General features: G+C 28.1%; 1 protein-coding gene across 1 annotated transcript in view; it reads left to right on the top strand.

Moving 5' to 3' along the window:
• The window catches only part of LOC142320867 (limbic system-associated membrane protein-like), a 1,323,513-nt gene that overhangs the window by 382,151 nt on the left and 920,092 nt on the right, over positions 1–21,270 (top strand). The window lies entirely within an intron of this gene.

Raw genomic sequence — 21,270 nt, 5'->3', positions numbered from 1 at the left:
TGTGATTGTCATTGTAGAAGTTACATTACGTTATTAATGTTTAATTTTAATTACATTACGACAATTTTATTATATTACATTGCAATATGATAACAATAATAATGAATAGTGTAATGATTACATATTTAAATAAATGCAACACAAAAAATATACTGTTTTTCTTTTGCCTTTTACCACTCTGAATGGGAAGTTTTCTAAATAAAATAAGTGAGAATCGATTGCTTTCTTTTGCTGTGAGTAGATGTCAAAAATGTCAAGTTGGATGGAAGCATTTTTTTTGATCGGCCAACTTTACTTTTTTGACATCCACTCATAGCACAATCAATCAAAAATTAACCAATCGAATTGTAAAATGTGTTATTCCGATTCTTTTTCTGGTGGTTAATGGTATTATTTTTGTTAACTAAAATCCAATATCTAAAGTAAAAACACTCAACAAAGAATCATTGTTTTAGTATTTCCTTTATAGTATCAATTAAGTTTCAGATGTAGTTATCTCAGAATATTTTCTTATCACCTCATCTATAATTTAAAAAAAATTGCTGTATACCTTTCAATATAGCAAAGTAAATTGCGTGATTCTAAGTTAAAAAAAAGTTCCAATGATTTAATACTATCAATATTTTCACTAAAATTTGCTTGATACTCTCCCTAGTCACTATTTTGTACTTTTGATCTACGAGGGTAAGTCAATTATTATCCGCAATGTAGTTATAAATGTTATTGCAATACAAACAGGAAACTTACATGTACATGATTTTTTAACGTAGTCCCCTTGCATTTCAATGCACTTGGTCCATCGTTGTACAAGCTTCCTGTTGCCCTCATAAAAGAAAGTTTGTCGGTTTAGCTGCGAACCCGGAATGCAGTTCTTCTTTACTGTTTCTTCCGAGATAAATCGACGGCCCCTTAATGCCTGTTTGAGTGGAAGAAACTAATGGTAGTCAGAAGAGGCAAGATCAGGACTATACGGAAGATGAGCCAGTACTTCAAAGTTGAGTTTCTGGAGCGTTTCAGCAGTGTGGGCAGCAGGATGTGGACGGGCATTGTCGTGCAACAACACACATTTCGACAGCAGTCCTCGGCGTTTGCTTCGAATTGCAAGCTTCAGCTTGGCAGTAAGCATCTCACTGTAACGTTCACTATTTATTGTCGTGCTCCTTTCTTCATAATGTTCCAGTACTGGGCCTTGTGAGTCCCAAAAAGCCGTAAGCATCAGTTTTGCTGCCGACGGTTGGGTTTTGAATTTTTTTGTAGGGCGAATTTGGTTGTTTCCATTCCATACTCTGCAGACGATGTGCCACTTCATCGATAGTTACTCGTCTGTCTAAGAAAACCGTGTCACGTGCACGCTCGATGTTTTCTTTATTTGTGGCGGTAAACGGTCGTCCGGCTCCTTCGTCGTGCGTAACACTTGTGCGGCCGTTTTTGAAATTTTCAATCCATTCGTAGACACTCCGTTTCGGCAACACACTGTTTCCGTACTGTACCGAAAGTCGTCGATGAATTTCGGCCCCTGATACACCTTCCGACCACAAAAGACGGATCGCTGTACGTTGTTGTTTGGTGCAAACAGAAAGCGGAGCAGCCATGGTTAACGGCAGGACAGCGATAATGAAACTTATCTAGTAACATCAAACCTGCACAGATATAACAATTAAACCACGCATGCTTCAGCTACGCAACACGACAGTATTACCAACATAAACAAAAATATAACTAAATTGCGGATAATAATTGACTTACCCTCGTAATAAAATAAATATCCTTGCCGGGCTATCCAGAAATATAACAAGTCACAATTAAATTTTTAGGAACGCACAGACAAACTCCTATCGTTTCCGAATCAGGAAAACTGAACTAGATATCTAGAAACCTTCGGAATAACACACAAATTAATAAACAAATGAAATTAGACGCTACAGCCGAAAATACCTACTCATGGACATAACTATCTTCCAACCATGAGACATTATTATTCGTCTCCGAGTATAAAAAACTTATAAAAGTATATTTAAAAATTGGAAAATTTGGAACTAACTGAAAAGCATATTTTTCATATCGGTAATAAGTTTTAAAGCTTTTTTAAAATATTTTTGCCATTTTGATTTCAAGAAACTATTTTATACGTCCATAAATTGATAAAAAGTTTACATAGACAAATCATGAAATTTGATCTAAGGACGGAATGTGTAAATGTCTATCGGAAATTAAGTCTTTCCTTTGAATTTTACTTTTGTTTTCACTTAATCAAATCTGTTAGATGGAAACTTGAAACTGTTTTAAAAGTTAATAATTATCTACGCTAAATAATTATTTAAATTATCTCTTCTAAAGATAATTTTTAAAAAAACGTTAAAATATTTCGCATCAGTACACAATTTTTATTTTCTGTTTTCGTGTGGAATAGACACCCGAGTAAAAATCTCATTGACATAAGTGGAACTAGGGAAACTATAACATATTTCATCATTTTATTTATGGCTAAAAGGAAAATGTTGATTTGTAGTTGAGAGGAAATGTGGATTTATGTACTGTTGTTTACTTTGTGATGACAATTTTAGGTTTATCAAAATTGCATAATAAAATGTAAGAAACCTATGAAATCCACACTTAAAACTTCATCGTTCCGACGTGATTTTATGATTACTACAAGAAATGAACTCATATAAATATAACGGTCAAGAAAAACTGAATTTCAGGTTTGCATTTAACTGGTTCGAAGATATTCAGAAATTATGAAATTATTTGGAAATATTTTATTCCTATTTATTCCTCATATAAATAGTTATTAATGGACAAATGTAACTGAACATTGTTGAAAAAATTATTTTTAGCAAAGGTTATCAAATTATGTGTGGAACAAGATACGCTGTTTTCTAAAAAAAAAGATTACACCCGTTTTCAGTGGGTTTGATAGGAGTGGAAAAAATTTTTTTTTTACGGGTAACATTCCTCTCAGATTGTTAAATTTCCACCTCTATTAATCTTGGCACAATTTTAATTAAAACTATTTTGATATAAATTTTTATGTTAACTTTTGTTTCAAGTAATTTTTTTTACTTTAAAATCCCCTGTGATATAACCTTTTTTTTTTTCCTGTTTAGCCTCCGGTAACTACCGTTTAGATAATTCTTCAGAGGATGAATGAGGATGATATGTATGAGTGTAAATGAAGTGTAAGTCTTGTATATTCTCAGTTTGACCATTCCTGAGATGTGTGGTTAATTGAAACCCAACCACCAAAGAACACCGGTATCCACGATCTAGTATTCAAATCCGTGTAAAAATAACTGGCTTTACTAGGAATTAAACGCTGTAACTCTCGACTTCCAAATCAGCTGATTTGGGAAGACGCGTTAACCACTAGACCAACCCGGTGGGTACTGTGATATAACCTTATAAAATTTCAACTACACTTATTCTATTTTCTTACAGTGATAGAGAGAGAGTGAGTGAGAGGGACAGAGATAATAATAATTAGTGATTAATAACTCGATGTGATGTTTCACATTTGTATTCTATTTACTAAGATTAATAGCCAGAAAAAATAAACTACGCAACACTGTTTCCCTCTATTACAGAGTATACTACAACTGCCAGTACGGTCTGAATTATCTTCTTATTCATCGACATATGAAAATAATTTTATATGTTAATATAGTGTAGAAAATAAATATTTCATTTCTTATTAAGTTACATTAAACTAACTCAATGACCTTCATTTCACCAATATAATTTTTTATTTTTCTATTATTATTATTAATTTTTTAAATTTATTACAGGAGTGTTAATTTCCAGAAATTAAGACAAAAATTAAATTACGTTCCAGTAATGCATGTAAATTATCTTAAGGAAATTCCTTTCCTTGTTATTGTAAAAATAAAATGTAAATGGTATCAGAAAAAATTCTTCCCAAATGTTTTATAATTAGATTTATTTTTTGCGGACAGGAAAAACAATTTAACTTAAGAACTGTAGAATTAAGCAGTATTTAGAAAAAATAATTATTTAGCAGAATCAAAATAGATGATCATCCAACATTATTATTGGATGTTTAAAAAGAAGTAGAATTTCTATTACAGGAAGAAACGAATATTGTGAAAATTCTAGCCTAAATTTAATTTTCTTTTAAAGATTGTATTGGAAAGCCACCACCGATTTTAAGATGAATCCCACCACCATTCAATTTGATAAGATCATAGAAACTACAATAGGAAATTCTCGGCATCCGCAACTCAAACCCCTTACAATATATAAATCGTTTTCTTGTGAAATCTGAACGGAAATCAGCTTAACTCCGGTCTCCAATGTCTTACGCTTCACACAGTCCTTCCAATATATCAAGACAGATTCAACTACTTTAAGAAAAAAGCCGTAATTGAAATTCCGCCTTCAGTTTCATATCACTGGTATTAAATTAGATAATTTGTATTTAATATTTTATTTCAATATACAAATTTTTTTAAATTAAATTATTAGATAGATCATAGGAATTTATTTTAAGTAGTTATTTATTGTTCGTTTTTATTTATTTTTAAAACCTAATATTTGTGTATGCTAAACGGTTATAAAAATTATTTAAAATACAAGATTAGGCTCAAAAAACTGTTTACAATTCTTTTTTCTTATAAACGAAATCTAGATGGCCATTTTGTCATTAATCAGTCGTTATCAATTGATATTCTGATCTTTATTAATAGCTAGTAAAAGTATTCAGTTTTGTCTGGCAATATTGTGACAAACCGGTTTTATAGTTCCGTTTTTTAACGTATGTGATTTAGGATGTTTTATCATCTTTAGAATAAAATTGAATCTGATGTTAGATTAACAGATTTGGACAATATTAACGGTGACTAATAGGTTATTATTGGTTCTTAATATTAAGTTCTTACTGGGAAAAGCTCCACCCAATCCAAACCTTTCATTTTGCATCTATCTTATACCTGCAATATTTTCTTCTCTTTCTGGTACATCTTTATACTTATAATATTAAATAATCTAGGCTGGTTATTAGTAGATCTTAAACTAACTTCATATATACCGAGATTTTTGTTAACAAATCAGATAGAATAAGAATGGATACATTAAGTCCGTGAATGAGTTTCCAATTTATATTCTTTATAATAGAAATAGAAGAAAACTCGATTATTTCCAAAGAACTATATTATGTTCATTGTACCTTTTTATTTACACGCTCAGCAAAAACGCAGAATAAAAAGAAAGAAAAAGAATTCTATAACTAACCAACAAATATCAATTAATGTATTGCATTTAAACTATGTACCTGAAAATAATAACCGCTGCTTGGACACTTGACCTATGAAAACACCCCGAACTACGATTGTTTCATTTCCATTTCCGGACTACGTTAATTGAATATTTTCTCTAACCACAAGAGTTCTATCAGCATATTTAAACGCAATCTTCTCCGCAAACTACCAGTAGTGTATAAACCAAAATACAATCCTCATCGTGGTATGTAATAAGCTATACAAAGCAATCAATAATGTAAATCCATGTAAGTTCTGTAATATTTAATTGTGATTTAATGTTTTGTCTCTTCATAAATAATGTAACAATTTCATAATAATTTTCTAATTAATAAAAAAATGTAGGATTTTTGTTTCCAATCGCCCTAGGCTATTTTTCCATCATATCAATTTTCTTTTGCTACAAACTCGGTTTATTTATTATTCAGAAATTCTATGATTTCATTAATAACTTTAGTTTAGTCATGAATACTTAAATAAAACTGTATTCCATCGCCATTATTTACGTTGAACAGTAAAAAATAATAAACTGGAAAATTTAAAGTGATGTTTAAAATGATGAAAATTAGTAATAACATTTTTAAATTAAAATCATTAAAAATATAACAAAATTAATGGTTATTTTATGTTTTATCATTAGTTAAATGTCATATTAATTAACAAAATACAAAGTTTTGTTTACCTGACTTCGCATTTCCATAAATATTTTAGTACATTTTTATATTACATTGATTAATATAATATTTGATTAAAGACAAATACTTTATTAATATTTAATGCCAGTCAAATTCTTGAAAGAGATGAAAATTAATATTCTGGTTTCAGTATATATTTTCCATTGATAGTTTTTCATTTAGATAGAGCTCTTTGGGAAGATTCATTTAAACAGGAACGTTCCTGAATCTGATGATAATTACAAAATTTGTTTTACAGCAAAACGTTTTGCAGTATTTTCCTTAAAACAACTGTGATGGTTTACATTTTTACGAAGTAAACGTGTTAAGGTACAAGGAAAAAATTATATTCGCGGTATAGCTAAATGTATAGTAAATACATAAAGAATTTTATTAATATATGCAAAATTATTTAGTTTATTTTTCTGATTTTACTCCAGATTTCTTTGTTTTTTAAGCATATTTTTTTGAATAAACAAAAAGTTTCACTTGTTAGGTAGATTTCATAAGAAAGCTAGCTATTGTAATGGGTACCAAGATTCGATTTCCGGAAAATTTTGACATATCTTCGCGTTTCACATCTCTCAGACCCCAAAACCACCGTCAGTTCAATAGTTTATATATACATTTATTTGTATATATATATATTTACTTTCTTATGGGCACGATAACTGCCTTAATTTTTCGGCAATCACTTTAAAATTGTTCCCTACAAAAAGCTCGACCCAAAATCACGATCGAGTTGGTTAACGACCAAAATCGGACCATGAAAATCGGAAATGGGGTGGCTTTTTCGAAAAAAAATCGCTATAACCTTTTTATTGAGTAAAATATCGAATTTGTTAAAAGTTCCTACGATTATCTGGATAAGGGTTCAAAAGTTATTTAAGTAAACTTTTTTGATATCACCAACCATTGGCTCAGGAGGTGGGAAAAAAATAAATGAGGTTTTGAATACAAAAAAATTCATATCTCCCTTAATAGTCACAGTATCGCATCGTTTTAAAGTAGTCCTTAGTACTCTAAACATTACTTAAAACGTTTGTTTAAAGCAACAAGCCTATCCTTACGGCAAAGATAACAAAAAAAACAAAAAAAAAAACAGAAAAAACAAAATATCACTATAACTATTTTATATTAAGTAAAATAAGAATTGAATTAAAGTTGTATCGAATCTGTTTAAACTGATCCTTGTCCTCTAAAGATTACCTAAAACTTTTGTCTGAAGCAATTTTTGATATAAACACCTCTTACGGCAAGGATGACCAAAATATTGCTGGAATTGTAAGGTGGGGGCTTGTCTCATGTTAAACATGTGAAATTTTTTTCACATAAAACCATTGTCGTATTGATTAAATTTGAAGTTTTTTTTAACTTTAAGGTGGAAATTTTTTTTATCTCCTCCTTAGCACCGGTGAAATCTTTTTTTTCACCTTTTTTTAATTATGTTGATTTATTGAAAATTATTAACGTCTGATTGTAAAAAAGTATTACAATAAATAATAATTTAATAATAATAATAATAAAAAATAATAATATATATATATATATGAAAAAAAAAAGAATTTATTAGTGAAATAAAATTTTATGTACTTTTCATTTAAAAAAAAAAAGGAAATGAAGTCGGATTCGAACCGTGTATTCCCCTTTTAAGAGCCAAATATTTAATTAATTAAAACTTAATTTGGCTATAACTCTCTGGAACCAATGAAAATAAATAACACTTATGACATCGTTGAAAAGCTCTTGATGATGGCTTACTACTGCTATTACTAGGAAAAATTTCAGAATCCAAATGTTCTGGATTTTGGGCTTTTTTGGATACTTCTGGTCAATTGCAATCAAAAGGGGAGGTGCACGACAGTTGTAATACAAAAATTTCAACATTCTACGCCTAATCGTTTTTGAGTTTTGCGAGATACGTACTCACATACGTACGTACACACGTTACGAAAATAGTCAAAATGGATTCAGGGATGGTCAAATAGAAGTTTCCGTTAAAATCTGTAAACAGAAATTTTTCGCGATCGCAATACTTCCTTTACTTCGTACAAGGATGCAAAAATGAGATTTATAAATAAAAGTTAATTATTTTAATTGCTCCCAAATTATTTTTATTGGTAGTTGGTTCCTGGTTACTGAATTCACTGCTGTAACAATTCGATTTCGCAGATCTTGAAGGGTAGTAGGCTAAATTGGTAAACCCACCGGGTTGGTTTAGTGGTTAACTCTCATCGCACATCAGCTGATTTCGAAGTCGAGAGTTCTAAGTTTCAAATTGTAACAAAGGCAAGAATAACTGTTTTACGAATTTGAATACTAGGTAGTGGATGCCAGTGTTCTTTGGTGGTTGGGATTCAATTAACCACACATGGTTAATTCAGGAACGGCCGACCTGGGACTGTACAAGACTACACTTCATTTACATTCTACAAATCATCCTCATTCATCCTCTGAAGTAATACCTTACGGTATTTCCGTAGGCTAAACAGAAAAAAAAGATAACCCTGAAGTAAAAGGTTACATATATATATATATTTGTTGTTTATGTTCTAATAACGAAATATTACTGAATAGAATTTTAAACGAGTGTTCCGGTCTAAAGTAATAAAAAGTATCATTACATTTGCTATTTAAAAATTAAAGAGATAAAACATTTAATTTAACAGAATGTAACAGTAAAAAAGGCGTATCTTATAAAAAAAAAAAAATTTATAAAAAAAATAATACACGTGAAATGACACGCTTATTATATATTATAATAAGCTGTTATTTGTGACAATAGTTGAATGCCGTAGGTCCATATCGGTTTCAAAAACACCTTATACAAATCTTTGTTTAAAAGTAACTAGGACCGCTGCCCAGTAACCAGTACATCTACTTAATCCTAACGTTGTGACTTTTTTTCTTTGTTCGTGGCCTCTGCATATCATAAAACGATCCATAATACAGTATGAGGATCCTAAATACAGTACACTGTTGGTATATGGAAATCGATATTATCCAACTGGACTCGTGGGCAGTTGGATCCTCTCTTCATTCAAAACATCACGTGATTGGACTTCGCAGATTATTCTTTATCTTGCATTTCCGTAGCCACGCTTTTAAGATCCAACTCTGATGGTAGTTTACCCGAGGTAAGAGCCGGTTCATAGTCAACCGACTGAATTGCCGTGCATCTGTAAATGTTCGTGTGCAACTGTAACATATTCCTATTTTTAACTTGCAGAAGCGATCATCCAGACGCGATTTCAGCTTGTAAAGAAGACCAGGCAACCAAACTATATCAAAAGCATGCTGCACATCTATAAATTCCGCTGAACAATATTTCTTCCTTTCTAGACACCTGATGATAACAATAATAGTGTTTTGGGCCTGCTAGATAATTGAATGACAACTTCTGAAGCCAAACTTATAGTAAGGTAGAACACCTTCGCATACAAAAATACGCCATAGTGTTCGAAGTAAAACCTCTCAAAGATCTTAGAAAGAGAAGGCAATAAGCTTATGTCTGCAGGAGGATGTATCATGGTGTTTAGGTTTACTTGGTTTGAAGGCCATTGTTATTTTATTATACTTTCCATTCTGTAGGGAAATACGTTGTTCGAAGGACTGCATTAGAAAAGTGAGTTATACACACATGACTTAAGATGGCAACATAAATAACATCTTGTGAGTAATTGAATGGATTCCGGGAACCTCTTTTTATTTCTCTATTCTGAATTCTTGTGATCTCTCTACAGATGAGAAGGGCCACAAGGGAGACACAAAGAAAGTGAGATATTCATGAAATCAGTAACTTCTTTTTTTATTAAATTTTCTTTTAAATTAATGTTTTTCGTTAGGGATCACTCTTTATAAATCAATTTCTTGAAGTCGTGTTTCCAAAATATTTTATAAAAATTTGGTTACCAAAAACGTTTCTAATTGTGTTACTAAATTTTTTGGTACTGTATTATAATAAAAATGAAATTATTTTCTTATAAAAATAAAAGCGAAATCCTTAATGTTTGAATTTCAAAAATTTTCTGGTGAAACCGGAAAGATTTTGTAATGTAAAATTTGTTTAATTCTTTACTAGATTTTTTTGTAGTGATTATAAAATATCACGTAGTAGATTTACTTAAATTTTTTAAGCAGCTTATAAAATTATATAACTATGAGGACGAATTGTAAGTGTAATTAATATTTGGAGTATAGAATTTGGAAATGAACCAACTTGAAAATATAGAAGAAAAATAAAATATTTAGTTCTTAATATTATATAATATATTATAACTAAATATTTTTGATGCAAGATGGTGAGGTAACTGTTGATTTACTAATTTAAATACAATTTAATACAGTTATGTATATATAATTATATATATAATAATTATGTAAATTTGAAAAGCAAGCTTGAATAAACAAAAACAAACGGGTAGTATGCTTATTTGAGAATTTATTACATCATAATATAAAATTTTTCTCTTATCTGCCTACTTCACTTTATCCCATGTCAAATAGCCTTCAACAAACAGAAGCGGTTATAGCTCTGACAGTCGGAAGGAATTTTTAATGTATGTTTTATTAAGACTCTCTGCGCTCGTTTTACTATATTGCTACATTTTTACAACCTATACCAAGAAAACTATAGAACCTACAGAGCTAAAACGTTGGATTGTAACATAAAATGACACTCACATGAATGCCGTTTAAAAAATAAAAATAAATTCTGTCTAACTATTGCTTTGCGTATTGCAATTCAAATTTGAACTTATGTTATTCAGTATGATTTTTTTTTTAGAAAATATATGACAAAAATCTAAAAATCCTGAACCTGAATGAAAAGTTCATTCTGCCTAATAATTTAGGTTAGATCATAATCAGGTTAATACTGTTGAATAAAATCATCAAAAACTACAGAAAAAGCTTATTTAAAAAGATCAGTGAAAATTGATTTAAAAATATTAATAATTACTTTCATTAATCAGTGGCTGATATTTATACCATATTATTTAACATTCTACTTGTTTCAATTTTATTATTATAGCATACCAACAAATGAAAATATTGGATTCATTCCAATTCATACGGTCGCATGAACTCGATAGTTTGAAAACACAATTTATAGAGTAAAAAGGTTACTGTCGCAATTTATTTCGTGTTTTTATTAAAAGTAATCTCCCAATAAGATATAAATTCGAAAATAATTTGTGGTCGATTTTAGTAAAATAAATAAGTAACGTCTTTAGGTCATATACATTGTCTTATCTGAGTCATCAATTTAAGAGTCACTATTTAATAAATAATTTCCATTAACATTTATTACTTATTGATTAAAAATTTGGTTATTTGATGGCCACAAAATTTTCAAATATTATTATAATATCCTTAAAAAATCTCAAGAAAAAACATTTTTTCAGTTTTTCGTTATTATAAAAAACTATTTTTTAATTTCATAAATACAAATAATTAAAAAAAAAAAATTATAAATTTTTTACTGTGAGGCTTATATTTTATTTATAAAGTCCTTATATTTAAATCATGTAAGCTTTTTTTTTTTCAATATAAAAACTTTTGTTAGTTATGAAATTTTATTTCATTATTATGGTATTCTTATACATTAAAACATGTCAAGTTAGATTTTATAAACGATAATTTAAGTTCGTATTATAATTATTATTATTAAAGTATAAAGTTTTATCAAAAAAAAAATATTGTTCATATTAACCAAATTAGAAGTATTTCATAGTATCCTTGGTAAGTATTAGAAGTATTATGTGATAACATTAATAAAACTTCTCCAGTTGAGGTCGTCTCAAATTATTTTATTTAATTTGGAAGAAAATTAAAACTGTTTTTTTAATACAGATTGATTCACTTCAAGAATGTTTTCTATAACATTGATTTAAGTACGAATTTGAATAAATAAGGTATCTTTTTCTTTGTCATAAAACACTGAACATTTCTGTAATATCGTAACATTTAAATAAATCAACGGTTGCAAAGATATAAACAATTAAAGTAAGTATTAACAATTAAATTAACAGTAGGTACTGTTCGGTACTGTATGACTATACGAAAGTTTAGCTAGATCAGATTAACTATTTCTGAGAAATAAATTTTTTGTTAAAAGTACCAATAGCAGATAGTGGAAAACTAAGCGTTTCCGGATTTATGTTGATATAAACCTTTTTTCTTTATTTTGATGTGGGAGACCATCCTCTGCAATCTTGAAAAGGTTTTTATAAACACTCTGTATATAGTATCTATAGTAATTCATTAATGAGAAACGGGAAATAATTTGGTAACTGATTCTAGAACTGAAAATAATGAAAAAAAAAAGTCTTAAATAGATTTGTCCGAAAGTGATGTATCGAGTTGGGGCTAGCGAAAGATTTCGCTCGGATTTCAGTTCATCCGGTAAAATTATGTCATATTGAAATTTTTAAGGCGTTACAGAAGAGGTAAAATTGAACTGAACTTTATTTCAAGTAGTTTTCATGATATTAATCTAAAACAGAAATTTAACTGATGAAAAACGCTTTTTTGGTTTTGAAGTACAATAACACTGTTAAATGATAAATATTGCGTAAATATTATCAAAAGTTTTAGAGAATTTAATTCTAAGAAAATTCATCATGTATTAAAATTTACGAATAACAAAAAATTAATGAACTTTTATTAATTAAATTTAAACTTAAGAGAAAAATGTTATGCATTTATGAAAATTAAAAACATTTATTTTTAGTACAATAAATTTAGTAAGAAAAAATTTGATAGGTTAGGCTGTGAAGTGAAACGCTCATTCGTGTAAACTTGGGTGATCTGATTTTAACCGAGGAGGAAGACATTCTGCTGGATAGTGCATAAGTCTGATCTGTTAAGACTCCAAGGACAAACGCTTTTACGGTTAAACTCAGAGGAGAGTTTAAACGAGTTAGCGATGGTGACAGTCTGAGCAGTGAATACGTATGATACGTAAAGCTTTGTTGTATACGCTAATCGGGTAAAATCGGGGAGAGCCGAATTTGTCCGAGCGAGAGAGAAACGGTTATTTGTGTGTGGGCTTGGCTGTTGTTTCGTTTTACTTTGAGTGTATTGGTTATGTTGTTCTGTGTACGGGAAATTATTTGTGTAATTACCTTTCTGTGTATAGGTTTAGCGCATTATGGTTCTAGTACTGACAAGTATTATTGATGACTAATTCAGTCATTTTGTACGTAAGTAAATTTATGTATTTCTTATAAATATGGGTGCGATAATGTATTTTAAAAGCATACTTTACATTAAACACACAGTAATATATTAATATATACTCGTATGTATATATAATATATATATATATATATATATATATATATATATATATATATATATATATATATATATATATATGTTTAATCCATATACAGAGTTTTTAAAAATATTTAGAAGAATTTTAATCAAAAATATTTATCTCATATTTTACTTACCCCAATCCCATTGTTTCATTCTTAGTTTATAATAACTTTGAGGAAAATATTGATTTATAAAATCAACAACAGCATGATTCAACAGAATAATTGATACATAGATTTACAACATTTGCACTTACAGCATTCATTGTAAGTCTAATGATTATATGAATAAAAATAGTTACAATATTTTTTGTATACGATTTTTTTAATGTTACTTGTTTTACAGTTTCTTTCAACAAACTTTTAGCGTAGCTATATTTTGTTTTTTTTATAATGCCAAACGTGTAAAAAAATTGTATTGAACTATAAATTCTTTAACAGCAAGTGTGATGCAGTGTACGTTTTAATACACACATCTGAGATCATAAAAATAGTCATTTGTTTTAAAATTATACAGTCTTTTATATTTACTCGTATAATATTTACTATAGAATATTCAAGTTTTTCTTTTTATAAAATTCGTAAAAATTAACGTAAGTTATGTCATAGATTATTATTATTAATATTGAAACCATGAATTAATGACTTCTATTTTCAAATTCACCTTCAAATAGGTGTTAACTTTTATCTCGTAGATAACTTATTGTTGACGTCTTTGTTACGGTGACTGATTACTCCCAGTGGATTTAAGTTTCGAGTCGGCTGAAAATGGATTACCATTTTATTTCTTCTATATCCTGTTTACTTCTGATTTTCATACAAATTTTTATAACTTTAGAACCAGTTAATTATGCGTATCCTTTTAAAACAAAAATTTATATTTTTTATTAATATTCAGATTTATATATTATTATGTATATTTTCTTTATATAAGGTGTTTGCATAAGGTGATATGCATATCATACTATGCACTATCTTATCATAAAGCATAATTTATAAATTATGTTTTTAAATTTATAAATAAAACTGTTTGGGAATAAACTATTTATGATATTAAATATAAAACTTACTGTAATTAAATTTTTAAATATATTATTAATTCTTTAATTTAATATATTATTAGTGTTAGAATACAATCATCTGTAATTATTTATTTAGAGTAATTAAACCGTCCATATGTCATTAATTTTCTTTTTTTTAACCTCCGGGTCCATCGTTAGGTATTGCTTCAGAGAATGAGATGAATGATTTGTAGCTTGTGTGAAAATGCCATGCCTGACCGGGATTCGAACCCGGGACCTCCGGATGAAATCTTTATAGGATAAATCTTTATATGTATATATAGGGATCTAACTTCATATAGGCTGCTTACCATCCTTTAATAAATTTTATACTTTTTACTTCAAATTTATATTTTAAAAGTAAAACAACTGTCGTGTAATAAATGAAAATTTTTAATTGCCAATTACACTCGCCTAAATAAGTAAATTTAAGGTAATTTTCTTTCTTCCATGATCAAGAATAATAAATTAATTAAAAAGTTAAAAAGTAATTAAAACCTTGAAAAGCAAGTAATTAGAGTAGCAATAGGTAATCCATGTTTCTTATAAATCCGAATTAAATCCAACAGAAAAAAAAATAAAAAAAAATTTGATGTGGACACCACAAGACTTTTAAATGATAAGTACATAAAATTTTATTTCATTAATAACTTCTGATATTTTTGTTATTATTGAATTATTATTTATCGTAAAAATTTTGTTACAATCAGAGGTTATAAATATTAATAAATCAATACATTTAAATTAAAAAAAAAAAAGTTAAAAGAAAAAAGGACAAAGTCTTATTCGAACCGATATGCCTTCCCCTTGTAAGATCTAAATATTTCATTAATTCAAATTTTATTTGTCTATAACTCTGGAACCATTGAAAATAAGTATCATTTATTTATGATATAAATTATTATTGTAGTTAAGAAAAAGTTCAAAATCCAGATTTTTCAGATTTTTTACTTTTTTCGACGCTTTTGGTCCAGTCGATTTCAATCAAAAGAGAAGGTGCACAACTAGATGTTACTGCAGTCCTAAATCTGAAATTTTAACATCCCACGGCTAGTAGTTTTTTAATTATACGAGATGTATACGTATGTCACGCCGAAACTAGTCAAAATGGATTCAGGGATATTCAAAATGGATATTTCCGTTGAAATCTTTTAAGATTTTAAGAAATCTTAATTTTTTTGCAATCGCAATACTTCCTTTTCTTCGTACAAGTAAAAAAAAGAAAACTGATACTAGCTGGAAAATAAACATTTAAAATGTATTAAACAATTCTAATGAATTATTGTTTTTTTTTAGTATGACAGAAATAAAATAAAATGTATAATAATAAAAATAGAACATTTTCCGAATACAGGTAATGACTGCTTTTTTCCGTTGTATTGGCATCAACTTTTAAGGTAAATTAGCCCTCAACACATTCTTTTAAATAAAAATTAAATTACCAGCAGAATCGCCAGATGTAAGGTGTATAGGGTCCTTACATTTAAAAAAAAATAAACGTAGCATGAGACATTTAAAGAAATCGTACACGTATAACGCTTACAGAGTGTGTAAAGGACTGTGAAATTTACACAAATAATAAAAGAAGATACCGAAACTTGTCATTCAAGACACATAACACATCTGGCTTCGTCGAAAGCTTATTATAAACTCCTTAGTAATCCCTGGGCAAATGGATAAGCAAATATTTTTTTTCTTTACTATTTTCTAAATCAGCAGCAGTATTATTGCTGCTGAGTCAGTTCCTTTTTCTGAGGTTTTCATATGTTTTACATCCTTAAAGGTAAGTGGTTTATCACATGCACTGCACTTGGTCTTTCTTTATCAGTTAATAAATGCATTTGTTATTCGTGTATGACTTATTCTGAGTCTGGTCATCGCTACTTGTTTCCGGCGAATCAATTTTACGTTGCTCTTCCATTTATATGAAGTAATTTTAATTTTAATTCATTACTCCAACGTTTTTCTGATGGTAATAAAATTTAATATACATTTTGTTTTATTTTAATATATTTTACTTTTCTTATAGACAATTTTTAACGTCTGCCGCGCAAATAGATATTATATCCATATTCTCATAAATTGTTGCCATTCTGTCAGCTTCGTCTGGATTTTACCAGCAAACCATGGAGTCTATACAAATACACTTCGCTGCCCCATTCGGTTTAACACGTACATAATGGAGAAAATGCATTGTGAAAGGACATTTCAATATTCTTGATCCGAATTGCAGTTAGTGCCCTTAAAGTGTCGGAATATTAGCACTCAGAAATTTTCTGTGTAGCAAAGAGCTTGCCTTAGTCAGCTGTGCCGTGTAAACAGTGGCGGCCATTTTCTTCCAAACGTCGTACTTCTACTAATAGATGACACTTGTTGTTACCAGGATGGTAGTTTTAATCTGTCATAAGTCTTTCTGCATACTCACTGCGTTTTTAAAAGCAATTAAATTTTCCGATGATGGACGTTTCTTGAAAGCATTATATGCTAGCCCACTAAGAAAGGGACTTCTTAGTTCCCTGAATGTTCTGGAGAATTTTTTTCCAAATATGGAGATTACTTACTACTTAAATAGTTTCAGAAGAAATTTATTAATGATTGCATCAATAAGAATTCCATGAGTAACCCTTTGATATCATTAGTCCATTCATTCCAGTACGGCACCCAATCATTAAAATGCAATTTTTTGGCTACATTTTCTTTTTTATTCTACTACATGAGAGATATTAATATTAATCACTTTCAGTGCCTGTTTAGAATATTATTTGTTAAGGTTGTAGCTTTGCATTGTTTGGTTTTTTTTAATGTTGTTCATCTGAGTTAAAATTCAGGTTAATGACCTGAATATCATTTGTAATCACTTAATATAATTTATTTTTTATTTTTTTAATAATTACCCCGAGTGTTTAAAACAATTGTTTTTGAAAGCTAGTTAACGAATACGTGGTTGAACTGCATACAATTATTTAAATTATAATACATTGTACTTGGAAGAAGACTGCTCTTTTTCAATGATTTTCTTATGTTCAAAATCCTGTAAATTTAATAATTGAAATTTGACACACTTGCCCGATATCCAATCAAATTTTGCACACAGCTATGGTTCTGATGACAATATATTATAGCATATTTAATATCGTTCTAAATCCAATATGTCGGACATTTGTGAAAACATATTTTGTTTGTTTAATACGGATAACAAATCATTTCGGTAACTAAGGTTTTATTGAGGCAGCGAAACGATTTTGTTATGATAACAAAATGGATTTGTTATTATAACCTATCGTTACTGATTTGTGACGATACTAGCGCGGGAAAATATTTTACGAAGTAAAATATTACATTCTAAAAGTATAAAAATAAATAAATTTAAAAAAAGTGTGTAAAACAATAGTTTTTCTTTTAAAACGAAATTTCTCTAAAATGTAAAAAATAATTTTTCAGTGATTATAATAAGATAATCAAAATAATTTTTGTAAAAAGAAAACTATCGTGCACTCATAAAATATTACTGATGAATTCGAATAGGTGTTCTGTGAGAATCCATAAAGGTAAAAATGTGAACATAAATTAAAATGATAGACACAGTAATAGATTACTGAATAATACTGAAGAATTTGAATAGTTAAAAGTGTGAATATAATTTAAAATGATTAGACACAGTAATAGATTACTGAATAATACTGAAGAATTCGATTAGTAAAAGTGTGAATATAAATTAAAATGATTAGACATAGTAATATTTTATGAGAGCACAATGGTTTTCTTTTTCAAATTTTATCTCTTAATCACTACAAAAAAATCAGTTTTACTTTGTACAGCAATTTCGTTTTAAATAAAAGCATTGTTTTAATTTTTTTTTAAATTTATTATTACATTTTTTTGAAAAGTATCCCTTTATGATATTTGATGATTGAAATTAAATTATAATGTAATTATTTTCATAGATTGAATTAGATAAATATTGTTTAATATTTAAAATGAGGAAGTGTTTTCAAGAGGCACGAATATGAGAGTTTTTATTGAGTATTAAACTTCACTTAAGATAAAAAACTATATTTAATTAAAACATAAATTTTATAATATAATATCAAGTACTTCTTCTATATTGTTGTATAAATTAAAGTAATATATAAAATGAAATCACAATAGCAATGTATAAATCATACAATTTAAATAAGTTGCTTTATTATTTTTTATGAAAAGTTAAGTTTCTTCATAATTATATAGATTTAGTTTCAATACATAAAATAAGCTACTTTGTTTATTTCATACAACGGGAACTTGGTCTTGTTAACAAACATCGCATGCTGTAATTAGATCGTATTGAGAGTAAGATAAAAGCAGCATTATCCACATGCTCTGGTTAAAATAAAAGTTTCCGACTGAAAAACTGAACTCACCTACAGAAAAAACAAACTTCGCTTTTTAGGTTACTTTTCTTTTTTATAAAGAGATATCTAGTAAGTAGTAAAGAAAAACTCTTCGTTAATTTTCCCTACCGAGTTTCTGGAGAAGAAATCAGAAAATTTAGTTTCTTAAAAGAGGGTTGAAAACTGCAACTCTTTCGTTCGCGTTTATTTATAAAAGCGGAAAATAGTGAAGTAAGAATTAAAATCGAGTTGTTATACAAAAATAAGTTTAGTAAACTTAAACTGTTCATTAAACAGTTTCGAACAACTTAATTTATTTCATCACCATGTAAATAACTTTTAGAGAAAGATTTTATTCTATTTTTTTTTTTTTTACAAGTAACTAAATATTTTATGACAAAGAAATGTAATTAAATCCACCGAGGTAAACTATTTGCATTTAATTGCCGTATAATTAATGTATTATAATATATATTATATAATATTACGGCATATAATATTATATGCCGTATAATTAATGTACAACGTGAATTAATAGTAGTGATTAATAAATTATTAAATTATCACACTATAACATTGTGTAAATTGTTTTTTTTTTTTTTTTTTTAATTTTAATTAATGTTATATCTCCGAAACAATGAATTATACCCAAGTAAAAGTTAAATATTTTATATATATAAATTACATATTTTTTGTATGTTTATTTGATGGTGTATGAAAAATGGCATTATAGATACAATCATCAGTTGATGTATTTCGTCTATTTTTACGATTTTAAAGATGTAGGATTATAATAATTGTTTTTATTTTTAATTTAAGTTTTTCTTTTTTTTCCGAAATCATGCTGTTATGGTAACTGTTCATTGATGATGTTGAAAGATCTTAGTTAAATCTTTTTAAATATATAGTCTAATGAAGTTTAAATTGTACAATTTACAGTTCTTATATCGGTAGTTTAGACATAATTTAAAAACGACATTATCAGGTTAAAAATGAAAATAGTTCTTCAAATATTTGCGATTTTTTGTTGGAAAAAAATTTATGATGTAACAAATATTGTATTATTACCAGTAAAAGTAATATTAAAAAAATTCAAATGAAGCTGTTTACCTGAATTTGTATTTTCCATTTATGGTCCCAAATCAAGTTTTAATGAATTAAACCGTTTATGAAAGAAAACATAAACGTAAATTATATTAACTAAATGTCACATAGCTATGAGTTGGTATACCCCCAACCGGTTTCGTGAAGGAAATATTACCTGTTACTCAAACTTTCTTTTAGATCTTAATCTGTGATCTTAGAAGCGTGAGACTATATCAGTTATAACTCAATTAGTAGTAAAGGTAACTAGGGGAAGCTTTTACGCTCAGTCTTCCTTGTAATGAGTAAGGGGTTGATTTTTTTATTTATTATACGTTTTTTGAAGCTACTATAATTTATCTACTCATTTATAGGACAATAAATACATTCTGTATATAGTGTACCGAAATATTTCTCTAAAATTTCTTAAATTTTTAATAAGGTTGTTTAACAGCGATAAGATTTTTTTTCATAAATTTTATTTGATATAATATTTTCCTCTGAGTGGAGTCAGTGTGTATGTGTACATGTTTTGCTCTAGAGAGGGATATGTTAGTTTGTTATTTTGCTGCATTTGTTCTAATCTTTCTAATAACTGAGAAATTCATAAATGTTTCAGTCATAAAATGACTAGTCAATAGTTTTTTTTTCTATTAGAGTAATGATGTTCAATAAACAACTCATCATTATAGTAAATAGGAAGTAGGTATCATTTGTAGGGCTGAATATAATAACTATTTCCGTGAATTTGACTTTTTGATTTCAAACATTATATTTATATTAAGAAAGCAACGAAAAACCACTACTCCTTAAAAGCTACTCCTAAAAAAAAATCTACTCCTAAAAAAAAAGCTTGGCCCAGCTACTTGTTATTCATCAGGGAATAGGTAAGACATAATTGGGAGTGACCGAGTTTCATAATCATTATTGTTATAAACTTGTACAGAACTTAACCCACACGTACTACAATATTGCTCTAATTCTCGAAACTAAATCTATATTGATAAATTGAGTTTCTATTCTCCGAACAGGAGTGAACAGACAATGTATTAAGAATTATTATTTCTAAGGAAATATGTCTTAGTGAAACGTTTACTGTTCACCACAAGAAAATGCTGTATAGTAAACAATTTTATTCTCATAAAAAAGCAATCCTAATTTGTTCTTATTTTTAGGAGCTTTAAGATGTTACAGTTACCAGAAACTCTGGAACACTCTGTATAAAGCCCTCTAATAAATATTATTAATAAAAGAATAAATTTAACATTTGTGAAACAATCAAAATACAGGTCTATCATAATTTGACTAATTTAATTATAATTGATAAAATTATATGCCTAGTTTTTATTTACATAAATTAAACATATTATGAGATAACAGTTAATTTATTTTTCTATGAAATATACATCACAAAAAATGCTGCATAATTTGAAATAACAAATAAAGTTAAAAAATGGATAAAATATAAAAATTAATTGTAATATTGT

This window comes from Lycorma delicatula, chromosome 3 (genome assembly GCF_047948215.1).
Source record: "Lycorma delicatula isolate Av1 chromosome 3, ASM4794821v1, whole genome shotgun sequence".
Taxonomy (NCBI): Eukaryota; Metazoa; Arthropoda; class Insecta; order Hemiptera; family Fulgoridae; genus Lycorma; species Lycorma delicatula.
Note: the sequence above shows the minus strand (reverse complement) of the source record. Positions and strands in the feature narration are given on the sequence as shown.